This window comes from Carlito syrichta, unplaced genomic scaffold, assembly GCF_000164805.1.
Source record: "Carlito syrichta isolate Samal-C Ts95f unplaced genomic scaffold, Tarsius_syrichta-2.0.1 Scaffold131799, whole genome shotgun sequence".
Lineage (NCBI taxonomy): Eukaryota > Metazoa > Chordata > Mammalia > Primates > Tarsiidae > Carlito > Carlito syrichta.
In genome coordinates this window covers 111,869-122,159 of record NW_007075895.1, presented here as the reverse complement: position 1 = coordinate 122,159, position 10,291 = coordinate 111,869, and the positions used below count along the sequence as shown (strand labels likewise).

Sequence of the window (10,291 nt, the reverse complement as noted above, 5' to 3'; positions counted from 1 at the left end):
TCGAGACCCGCCTGGGCAGAAAAGACCTCATCTCTACAGTAAATCAAAAAATCAGCTGGGCGTGGTAGCGCATGCCTGTAATTCCGGCTACTCGGAAGGCTGAGGCGGAAGGATCGCCGGAGCCGGGCAGGTGGAGGCTGTGGTGGCCGGGAGCGGCCACTGCACTCCAGTCTGGGCGACAGAGTGAGACTCCAACTCAAAAAAAAAAAAAAAATTATCAGTTGGCTTAAATCACTAGGAGCCTCAGTGTCCTCATTTGTTGAAAGATAGGACCAGTCTCGTAGGATTCTGATGAGGCGTGCATGACATAATTCACTTGAGAACATTGAGTCCTGTGCCTGGTACATGATAAGCTTAACAATTTTCTCACCACCTTTATCCGCCCTGAGTTCTCCTTCCTCTGAACTCTTGGACTTCCCTACAGTATCTGCGTGGAAGGTCTCTTCGTGAGCACCTAGTCTCACTCCCTTCCATTACAGAAGCTGAGGGCCAGAGAACGGGAGAGACAAGCCCAGGGCCCCATGGCAGAGCCAGGACCCAAAATCAGTTCTGCTGAAGAGTCTTCCTTTGTGTCTGCCACCAGCCTGAACAGGGAAAGTGACTTCAGGGACTCCACGGGAAGGGGTGGGAGAGAAGGTGCAAGAAGCAGATTGCCCTCTGCATTATGGCAGAGATCGCTCAGAGCCAACCCTCCTGAAGGACATGCAAGCCACGTGTTCCCATGTAGGGGCCTCAGCTCGTGTCAATCCAGCTCCTTGAACCCTTAGTTCTTCAGGGTTCCTCTGCTATTTAAGACTTCTTGGATAGGAGCTGATCCAAGCCAGACACTGTGAACTCAGAGGAAATCTAGGATCATCATGGACTTTAGAGCAAAAACAAAAACAAAAACATGTGCAGAGACTAGCACAAGGTGGGGACATCAGTGCTGAATGACGCATCTTCATTCTCTGCAGGGGACAGGGTCTATGACAGGGAGATGTGTCATCCTTTTGCCCCTGGCCTAGCTCTATGGTTGGTGCCATGTGTCCCATTGCTTTTCCTGTAATGACGGAAACATCTGTGCAGTCCAGTATGGTCACTGCTGGCCACCAAGCCCCTGAAAAGTAATGGAGTCCTAAGGAACTGAGTGTGGGAAGGAAAGTCACTTCCCATGTCTGGGCTCCACTTCCTCCTCTGTGAAGTGAGGTCACTGGTCGAGTAGGTCTTCCTACACTCCCCATGTAAGCCCAACCTGGAAGGCCAGGAGCAGCTGAGGACTGGGTTCTGTGGACTCTCCCCATCCCAGCTTCTTGTTCCCTGTTCTCCCCCCAGCACTGCCTGTGGCCCACTGTGACTTGGACCTGCATGTTTCTCCAGGTCCCTCGTCACCTTTCCATCATCTGCTCCAAGTCCCACATGCCACTCAGATTCCGACAGGGTCCAGTTCCCTGATTATATTCTCTCTTCTCTTGCTATGCTCTATTCCCTTTGCTGAGAACATCCGTCCTTATGCTCTCGTTTGGCTACTTCAAGGTCTCAGCGTAGATGTCGCTTTCAGGAAGACTGCCCAGACTCCCATATCCTGACTGGACACTCCCTTGTCCAGACTCCCGTCCCCCTTCACATGTCTCCTGCCAAACACACTTCCACCACACTTGCTGCCGTTACCTGCTCATCTTCACAGTGACCCCAGAGCAGTGCCACCCAGCGGAACTGTCTGTGCCAATAGAGATGCTGTGCATGGGTAGGCCAAGGTGGTAGCCATGTGTGGGCATTGAGCACTTGAGATGGGGTGGGTGCTGCTGAGGAACTGAGCTGCAAATTCTATTTCATTTTCATTAATTAATATGTCAATGGCCACGTGTGGTTCCTCCGAGTCTGTGAGCTCTGAGAGGGCAAGCAGCGGGTCTGACCTGTCCATTCTTGTGTCCTCACTGGTCTATAAACCTTACTGTAAGAATGAAGAAACGCCGGGCTCGGTGACTTAGCCTATAATCCTGCGCCTTTGGGAGGCTGAAGTGAATGGATTGCCTGAGCCTGCGGGTTCGAGACCCGCCTCGGCAGCGAGATCTCATCTCTACAATAAATCAAAAAAAATCAAGCCAGGCATGGTAGCGCATGCCTGTAATTCCAGCTACTTGGAAGGCTGAGGTGGAAGGATCGCCGGAGCTCAGCAGGTCAAGGCTGCGGTGGCCGGGAGCGGCCACTGCACTCCAGTCTGGGTGACAGAGTGAGACTCCCACTCAAAAAAAAAAAAAAAAATGAAGAAACTCTGAGGCTGGGGATGGTGGCTCGTACCTGTAATCCCAGCCTTCTAGGAGGCCAATGTGGGAGGATCACTTGGACCAGGGGTTCGAGATCAGCCTGGGTAACATAGCAAGATCCCAACTTTATGAAAAATGAAAAATATCCCCCTCCCCTCCACCAAAAAAACAAACAAACAAAAAACAGAATGAAGAAGCTCTGGAGCCAGAGGAATGATCAAGCAAGGCTACCTCCTTGGGAGGCTGAGGTGAATGGATTGCCTGAGCCCGCGGGTTCGAGACCCGCCTGGGCAACTTGGTGAGACCTCATCTCTATAATAAATCAAAAATCAGCCGGGTGAGGTAGCGTGCGCCTGTAATTCCAGCTACTCAGAAGGCTGAGGTGGAAGGATTGCCGGAGCCCAGCAGGTAGAGGTTGTGGTGGCCGGGAGCCGCCACTGCACTCGTCTGGGTGACAGAGTGAGACTCCAACTCAAAAAAAAAAAAGAAAGGCTACCTCGTCCAGATAGCCCCTTCATCCTCACTCCAAGCATTGTTTCGGCACATAGTGAACAGAGAACCCAGTTTGTACAATAGTTAGCAGTTTACAAAGGCTGTCTGCAAACCATCATTTTGTTTTAATTACCATCGCGTGACTCCGGCAAAGCAGGACTCATTATCCCCATCTTACAGCAGGGATCACTGAGGCTCAGGATGAGGAGGTGATATGCTCAGGATCTCCAGCTGATTAGGACAAAGCTCCTCAGACTGTCAGTCTCTAAGCCCCCACTAACATCTGAATGAGACCCAGGAGCGCCAGGGAAGGAGTGGCCCCTCCTTTCCCATGAAGACTCCACAGAGGCTAAGTGGAAGCAGACAGAATGGAAGGGGCCAGGAGGATGTGGACTTCCTCAGGCACTGAGCTCTGGAATCCCCTACCTTAGGCAAAGGAGGAAACAGAGGTCCTCAGGGGAACCCAGGCGGGTCGAGCCAGATAGCCCCTGCCCGACGCCTGTTTCCAGTCTAGCTGAGGACCCATCAGGCATCCAGCTCCTCCCCAGAGCCCCTCTCCTCTTTGGAATTCACAGCAAGGGATAGGCAGTCTGGGAAGTGACAGGTGAAGCTGACAAAGAGCCCTGTGCTCTGTCTGGGGGCAGGATGGGGCCTCAGCTGAGGCTGTGGGGCTGCCTGGCGGCTGGCTCCTCATCTCGGGGAATTCCCCTCCTGCCTAAGAGGCAGCCCAGCCCAGCCCTCCTTCCTGCAGAAGCACAGTGAGCCTAGGAGCCTTCGCAGGACAGCAGCCCCCGCCGCACACACCCCGTACTTTCCTGCCCTTCTCCAGGTGAGTGACCAGACGGGGACGGGCGGCCAGGGCACAGGACAGAGTCCCCTGCACAAGGAGGCCGGGGCCATCAGATCCTCCAGGCTCTGTGCCAAGAACCAACTGGCCTTCCGCTCTTGCCCACGGGGACTATCGCTCCCCAGAACAGCTCTCTTCCCCTCGCAGGTCTTGGGCTCTGGGTCCCTGCTCCTCGCCTGGCCTCCGCTCTCCTCTTCTTCTGCCCCCAACCCTCATTTCCTCTTCCTGCCCTCCTCCTCTGGCCCTGCCTTCCCAGACAGGCTCTCTCTCCAGTTGCTGCTAGCTTTTCCAAAGGGAGAGAAAAAAAAGGCCTATTTTCTCAAGAAACAGATGTGCAAATGTGAACTGGGTCTGCGTAATGTGCCTGTGTCAGATCCACGCGGTGTTATGTGTGTATGTCTGCATGAGTATAAGTTTGCGACCGTGTTTGTGTGTCTGTGTGTATTGTCTGGGTCTGTGCCTGTGTGTGAGTGTGAATTTTTGAGGGTGAGGGTGCAGGTCCCTGTTGGGCACTTTAGTGTCTACAGCTGGATCGGAAGAGACCAGGAGTCAACCCCCCTTGACCCTGGAGAAAAAGAACGTCTCTTCCTTCTAGCTTGCTTTGCTCCCAGGGAGGCTGGACCTTCCTGTGGTCGAACCTTCACCAGAGAGCCTGAGGCAGAGCCTGAGGCCCTGGGAGGGGCCAAGGGCAGGCAGATGGTGGTGATACAGCCTTCTCTTTGATCACAAACAGTCCAGATTTTCCACAGCTGGTCAGAGGCCAGCCCAGGGAAGTCCCTGGCTAGGCGAGGCAAGGCGTGGAGGCCAAGTCTGACAGTGGCTTCTGGGCTGCAGAGGAATGAAAGGAGCTTGGGGAGCAGCCAGAAGAAGGGATGTTGGGGAGGGCATGGAGGGAGGTGGGTGGGACAGAAGAGGACTGCTCTCCGCCCTGGCAGGGCTTCCCGGGATTGGGAAATGCTCTGGCTTGCTTGCGGGGCTGCCTCCCTGAGAGGCTGGGCTGGGCCTGACTGGCCTCTTCCCACTCCTAGGAGGATGACAAAAAACAAAAAACAAGGCTGGATGCAGGCCCAGATCCAGCTGGTCAGCCCGGCCTGGAGGCAGAGAGGCCAGAGGGAGAGGAGCTGGAATGAGGGGCCCAGGGTTCCTGAGAGATTCCCTGGCAAGGCTGGGAATCTCCCCCTGTGTCACTTTGCCCTTTCTTCTCCAGTGGCACCCCAGAAACTGAAGAGTAGCAGGCAGGCCTGAGGCCACCAGAAGAACAGCTGGGATGGGGAAGGAAGAAAACAGGAAAGAGGCCGGACAAAAAGTCAGCAGCCATGCCTGCTAGGCGGCTCCTCGGAGGACACTGTCTCGGGCAGTCTGCTCCCTGGTTCTGGCCCTGGGGACCTCCTGGGAAAAGGACATAAACAATGCCTGCTGCATCACAGCATAGTGACCATGATGGTCATTGCAACATTTCCAGTCTGCTCCCTGGCTCTGGCCCTGGGGACCTCCTGGGAAAAGGACATAAACAATGCCTGCTGCATCACAGCATAGTGACCATGATGGTCATTGCAACATTTCATTGAGGCCAAGCGCTGTGTCATCATTCTCACCACCCTGTGAATTGGGCACTGTTATAGTCTTCATGGCGCTGATAAGGAAACTGAGGCACAGAGCTGTATGGGGGCAGGGCTGTGACTCAAGCCCAGAGTCCAGAGCCCACACCTTAACCCTTGCACAATGCGGCTCTTAGAAAACAGGCAAGTTGTGAGTAAGAAATGGTTTCATTCACCTTCAGGTGCCAAAGGAATGTAAAAAGTTACGACTATTTTACCATCCCCTCATGCAGTTATCTGGGAAGTAGATTGAGAGAAAGAAAAATGCCTTCTTAGGCTGAGGAAGGGAAGTTGGGGCCAGATTCTACTCATTTATTTACTTTAAAAATTGCCATGGTTGCCTGGTACAAGTGCAGTCAATATCACATGCTTAAAAAGCACTATCTCATTTAACTATCATCAAAGTCTCTCTCTAATACACACACACACCCCAACCCCAAAAAGCACCCAGAATCCACTGGGAGGTGTCAGTTTCCTGAGATTGCCGCAGGCTCTAGGGCAAAATAAGACACCCAGGACTGCATTTTCCTAGTTCATTAGCTGCTCGCACTGAGTTCATTCACCCTGGCCAGGGCCCCGATGTGCTCATTCTCCTGTGGAATGAGGCACGTGCCTGTTTGAGTTAGAGGCTCTAGTTCCCGTCAGTGGGGTACGTGGAAAGAAAGAGCCCTGTGTCAGAGCAGGAGACTTGGTTTCTAGTTCCGGGCATTAATCACAAATTCCATGTCAGACCTTTCCCTGTCCTTGTTTGGTATGGCTCCAGTCCACAAGGTCAGGCTGGGTTTGATCATTTCTTAGGCGCTTTCGAGACTAACACTCGGAGTTCTGTGTCTTTCTAGCTGGCGGGACTTGGCAGCACGATGCTTAAGAGTGTGAAGAGTCTTAAGAGTTCCTGGGTCTTCATGCTCTGGTTACCTGCTGCTCTGGAAGACCTTGGGCAGGTCATCGAGCACCTCAAAGCCCAGTTTCATCTGTGAAATGGGGATGCTAATGGTAGTGACCTCATTGCCTGACTGGGAGAGAAATTATGTCAGGATGTGGACCTAGCACGCAGCAAATACTCTATGACTGTTACCGTTTATGCTTTGATTATGCAGCCTCCACCTTTCTTCTCATGCTTGGTTTAGGGCTAAATCTGTGATAGATGGATTTTCTGGTATGTTTTTAATTTCCTTCAAACGTGTATTTGGGTCTGACTTTAGAGTCGCCATTATGGAGGTGGTAGAGGAGACAGTAGCAGAAAGGAGACTGAGTTGTGAGCTTTGAAACAAAGCAAAATCTAACAAAACACAAGCAGTTTGATTCTCCTTCTAGGTGGGGCTTTTAGTGGGTTCTTGTCATCACTCTGTGGAAGAACAAGAGGCTGCCACCTGCCTGAGTCACTCAGCTCCCAGCGTCAGGCCAGCTTCCTCACTTGGAAATCCCCTTCTAGGCCAAGGGGTGACAGGTGGTTCCAGGCTGAGGGGTCTGTCTCACATCCTTGCTGTGTCCTGGAGTCTAGGGTCCCACAGAGGATGTGGGCAGTGAGATGGACTCTGGTGAGGTTGCATTGCTGGGTTTAACAGTCGAATTCCACCCAATGCATGCAACCCATATCCACGTGCCACTATCATTTCTCCAGTGCCTACTGTATGTCAAGCCTTGGGCTTTATTTGCGTTATCTCATTCATCCTCACAATCACCTGAGAAGTAAGAAAATTATCCCCATTTTTCAGAGAGAAACTTAAGGCTTAGGGAGGTCACCCAGGTAGTAAGTGGAGATGGAAACTCTATTAGTTAGATCCATAGCCGGTGTCCACGACAATGTTGAGTTTCTGCAAGAAGGTGGGAAAAAAACATGTCACTGTGAACCCAATATGTGCAGTTGACAGAACACAAAGGACAAGGAGCCAAGGTCCTAGGTTCCCATCCTTGTTGTGCCACTCAGTAAACGTGGCCTCGAACAGGTCCTTGTTTACAAAGAGGCCTCAATTTACTTATCTGTCATTGATTGTGATCAAAGGTCTCCATGGCCACCATCATGGCAGAATGCCCTGGACTTAAACTAATGGAAGAGGTGTAGGCAGTCATGACTGAACAGATGAGTTTTCTCACAATTTGGAAGTGTTTAGAAAAATCATCCAGAACTAGGAAATCAGGCGAAAAGAGTACTGGGTGACTTTTCATGTCAAGCGGGGGTTTTGCCCAACAAGCCTACCTAGGCGTCAGCTGGCATACAGGGAAAGGAAACTATCTGCTCAACTCTCTGAGGTCAGGCATTTTATAAAAACAGCTGAAAAAATGTAGAAATAAAATGCAAGTAACTAGAGATCCTGCTTTCTTTCTTTTGAGTTGGATTCTCACTCTGTCACCCAGGCTAGAGGGCAGTGACACTCTCCTGACCACCACAGCCTCAACCTGCTGGGCTCAGGCTATCCTTCCACCTCAGCCTTCCAAGTACCTGGAACTACAGGCACATGTCACCATGCTTGGCTAATTTTTTTTTTTTTTTTGAGTTGGAGTCTCGCTCTGTCGTCCAGACTGGAGTGCAGTGGCCGCTCCCGGCCACCGCAGTCTCGACCTGCTGGGCTCCGGCGATCCTTCCGCCTCAACCTTCCGAGTAGCCAGAATTACAGGCATGCGCTACCACGCCTGGCTGATTTTTGATTTATTGTAGAGATGAGGTCTCGCTGCCCAGGCAAGTCTCGAACCCGCAGTCTCAGGCAATCCATTCACCTCAGCCTCCCAAAGGCGCGGGATTACAGGCTGAGCCACCGAGTCCGGCTAATTTTTTTTTTAATTGTAGTGATGAGGTCTCGCCAAGTTGCTCAGGCTGGTCTCGAACCCACAGGCTCAGGCAGTCCTCTCACCTCGGCCTCCCAAAGTGCTGGGATTATAGGCATGAGCCACCGCGCCCAGCCAAGATCCTTCATTTTTAAGTAAACTGCAGCTTTCAATGTGTAGAGGGTGGATGGAGAAGACTTGAGTTGGGATTCGCATAGTGTTCCAGGAAGAGGAGGAATGGGATCTCCAGGTAAAGAGCAGGAAGAAATCCTGAACTTGGGGGCCTAATGGGTGGAGATGAGGAGTGGGAGGCCCTTCGCGAATGGGTCCCTAAAGTCTCCCCTAGTGGCAACACTCAGGGGTGCTTTGTGGGGTGTTCACACTCCTCTTTCCTTCCCTCCCTTTAGAATTCGGGTATATGTGTAGTTCTTTTCGTGACTGAAGCATGCTAGAATTAATATTGTTTTGACGATTTGGTAACATCTTTGACATAACAGAAGCCCCCAGAATATCACAAAGCCCTAAATGAGAATCCCTGGATTAGGCATCTGCTTGGGTAGGTGTGGGTGTGTGTTCACACGGAGTTAATTGACAGGTCTCCCCTCTTCTGCAAAATAAGGGCATTTAAAATAGTTCCCCAGCTGGGCTCCGTGGCTCAGCCTGTAAGCCCAGCACTCTGGGAGGCTGAATTGAGGCCGTGATTTCGAGACCCACCCAGGCAACTCGGTGAGACCACGTCTCTACAATAAATAAAAAATTAGCCAGAAGTGGTAGTGCGCACCTGTAGTTCCGGCTACTTAGAAGGTTGAGGTGGAAGGATCACTGGAGCCCAGCACGTCGACGCTGGGGTGACTGTGAGCATGCCACTACACTCCAGCCTGGGTGATGGAGTGAGACTCCAACTAAAAAAGTAATTAAAAAGTAAAATAAAATAAAATAGTTCTCCAAATCCTTTCCCCCAATCCTTTTGAGGATAAGTGCTTGTCAACGACTAAGTTTTCAACAGCTCCAGTGAAATGGGTCTTTTGTAACAGGTTTTCTTTTCCTTCTTTTTTTTTTTTTTGAGTTGGAGTCTCACTCTGTCACCCAGACTGGAGTGCAGTGGCCGCTCCCGGCCACCGCAGCCTCGACCTGCTGGGCTCCGGCGATCCTTCCGCCTCAGCCTTCCAAGTAGCCGGAATTACAGGCATGCGCTACCACGCCCGGCTGATTTTTTGATTTATTGTAGAGATGAGGTCTCGCTGCCCAGGCGGGTCTCGACCCCGCGGCCTCAGGCAATCCACTCACCTCGGCCTCCCAAAGTGCTGGGATTACAGGCTGAGCCACTGAGCCCGGCCTTGTAACAGGTTTTCATAAAGCTATATTTAGTTAAAGAGCTGCACTTTAATCCAAGACTAGGCCCTTCCACTTTCTGGAATTAAAACTTGCCCTTATTTTATTTATTTTTTAAATAAAATGATGGGGTTTTAAAAAAGTGCTTCTAACCTGAAAGCTTCTTGCAGGTGTGGAAAATCCCACAGCATGGGCTTCTCTAGCTCACATACAGGGAGGTAACTAGAGTGGGGGGCAGCCTTTGGATTAGCCCACCTGGGTTTGAATCTTGCTTCGGGCTCTTACTGAGGTCATCTGACCCCTCCATATCTCATATATCACCTACAGTTTAAAAGGGGGGGGAGCGGGGATAAAACCCATCTCACTAAGGTGAGTGTGCGAATAAAATAAAGTAACGCAAGCCAAGTGTTTACAATGCTTGGAGCAGGAAGTGAGCGGAAACGTCAGCAGTGACAGTAGCTTTTTTTTTTTTTTTTTTTTTGAGTTGGAGTCTCCCTCTGTCGCCCAGACTGGAGTGCAGTGGCCGCTCCCGGCCACCGCAGCCTCGACCTGCTGGGCTCCGGCGATCCTTCCGCCTCGGCCTTCCCAGTAGCCGGAATTACAGGCATGCGCTACCAGGCCCGGCTGGACAGTAGCTTCTTTAAGTTCCCTTCGGTTGGCTTGCAATGTCCTCCTTGCTAGGAAGAGCCCAAGAGCGCCCTGGACAGGATCCGGGGCACCGCGCTCCGGCTAAGCGCCAGCGGCTCAGGTGCCTTTTGCCAAGTCCCCTCCCTACTTCGGCCCTTGTCGCTTGGGCATAAGGACGGGGCTAGGTGGTCTACGCGGCTCCGCTCCTTCTGAAACTCCAGTATCAAGGTCACCCAGGCGGAGACCCGGGGCTTCGGGCGCGGGGAGGGCCACGTGGGGGCTGCGCGGACCCCAAACACGGTGCCAGGGTCGCCACTCGGGGAACGCCGCGGAAGGGAAACCGCCGGGGACCGGCTGGCTTCTCGGGTCCCGGAACCTCGGGGCCGCGG

General features: G+C 52.2%; 1 protein-coding gene across 2 annotated transcripts in view; it reads left to right on the top strand.

Moving 5' to 3' along the window:
- Nucleotides 1-3,464: 3,464 nt before the first annotated feature.
- Nucleotides 3,465-10,291, top strand: part of TNIP1 (TNFAIP3 interacting protein 1) — a 55,897-nt gene continuing 49,070 nt past the window's right edge. For both annotated transcript variants that reach the window (XM_021708175.1, XM_021708177.1), the window contains exon 1: nt 3,465-3,564. The gene's annotated coding sequence lies outside the window, so the exon portion shown is untranslated. The remainder of the gene's footprint in view (nt 3,565-10,291) is intronic.